Here is a 1,355-nt window from a genome sequence, read left to right as displayed (position 1 = left end):
GTAGGGTTAACATGAGAATTAATAAATCATGACACTCATTTGGGAGAAAAGCATATAGATTGGGGGCTTCTAGCCTCATGATCCAGAGTTCATCAAACCAATCTCTATTGACCAGCTCAATACACAACCAGGATGGGGATAGTCAGGAGCAGGCAAAAGTATTTATGCAAAACTAAACCAGTCTAGGTGGACCTTTTATATGTAAGAGGGATTGGGTAGGAAGAAGCTGAGGAAAATCTTTATTTTGGGTAAAACAGGATGTAATCCAACAATTCCCCCTTTTCTCTTTACTAACCACAAAAAAATTGGGAAGGGCAAGGTAAGTCCTCTTCTATAGCTCTCTGCATTAGATGGTAACCCCAGATCAGAGCTTAAAGTAAAGTGGTAAAAGTGGGTGTTATTTTGCATAGGCATAGTACAAGCTGGGAAAAGTTTGAACCTATTTTAGGTTTAGAGAAGGATGGCCTTCTTCAAGAAGCATTTAGTCAAATCTTTCAACTTCAAAAGATAAGGCCTCCCAATTCTTACCACAGGCTGTGTTCTTTACATTGACTGTATAGAAAGAGGAGGTACAGCAAATGCAACCCATTTACACCTCAACCCAGGCCCTTTGTCTGCTCTGTATTGTAAATTGAGGGACAAAAGTCTTACTAGTCTTATCATTGCTAGGGTGGTGCAAATCCTGCCCTCCTTCCCTGTCATTGCAAGAGTGGCAAAAAGCATACCCTGGTTCCATAGAAGAACTATGGTAGGACCCATATTTTGGAGTGTACAGCCAATCTCAGAGCAATTGATTCTTGATTAAGGCCAATATGACAAATTTGGGGGGGTTAGTTGCCACTTGCAATGCTCAACTTTTCTAATTCCTGGATCTAATTGATAGGAACTCCTTTCTTTCAGTAAGACATCCCATTTTATTGGATCTATGCAGATTAAGCAAAAAGGTTATTGCTTCAAAATACTATTGGGGCACCAGTGTACTATGGCTAGATTGTAATATCTATCCTTTAGTTGCTGCCATACTCCGTTATCCTTCTTACATAGCAATAATCACAGCATTGTTCCCCAGGAAATAAACATAAAGAAATACATATATCCCCTAGTCTGTTGTGATCAAGTCTAAAAGTAGGTCTAATCTGAAGGATTACTTCAGCTAACAAGATAAACTGTTGGTTGTGAGTAATCAGGTATGCAATGAAAGAGTAAATGACTTTCTGCAGCTGCTGGCGCAGTCATGGTCAAGCTCAATCCCTGAGCCAGACCTCTCTCATAAAAATAATCAATGTGGTCAGTGAGGCAGTCCATGGTGAAGTTATGCTGAAGGGGCAAGGGATGGTGTTGCTCCAGAGCACAAG

The 1,355-nt window shown here is 40.4% G+C and overlaps 1 non-coding gene across 1 annotated transcript; it reads left to right on the top strand.

Annotated features, from left to right (window-relative positions):
- The first annotated feature begins 511 nt into the window (after positions 1-511).
- On the top strand, positions 512-644 carry LOC125999833 (small nucleolar RNA SNORA51). The gene has a single exon (XR_007492298.1). It is a non-coding gene; the product is annotated as a small nucleolar RNA SNORA51 (small nucleolar RNA).
- Positions 645-1,355: the final 711 nt, after the last annotated feature.

Source organism: Suncus etruscus, chromosome X (assembly GCF_024139225.1).
Source record: "Suncus etruscus isolate mSunEtr1 chromosome X, mSunEtr1.pri.cur, whole genome shotgun sequence".
NCBI classification, from domain to species: domain Eukaryota; kingdom Metazoa; phylum Chordata; class Mammalia; order Eulipotyphla; family Soricidae; genus Suncus; species Suncus etruscus.
The sequence above is the reverse complement of the archived record's forward strand: the minus strand, read 5'-3'. Positions and strand labels throughout refer to the sequence as shown.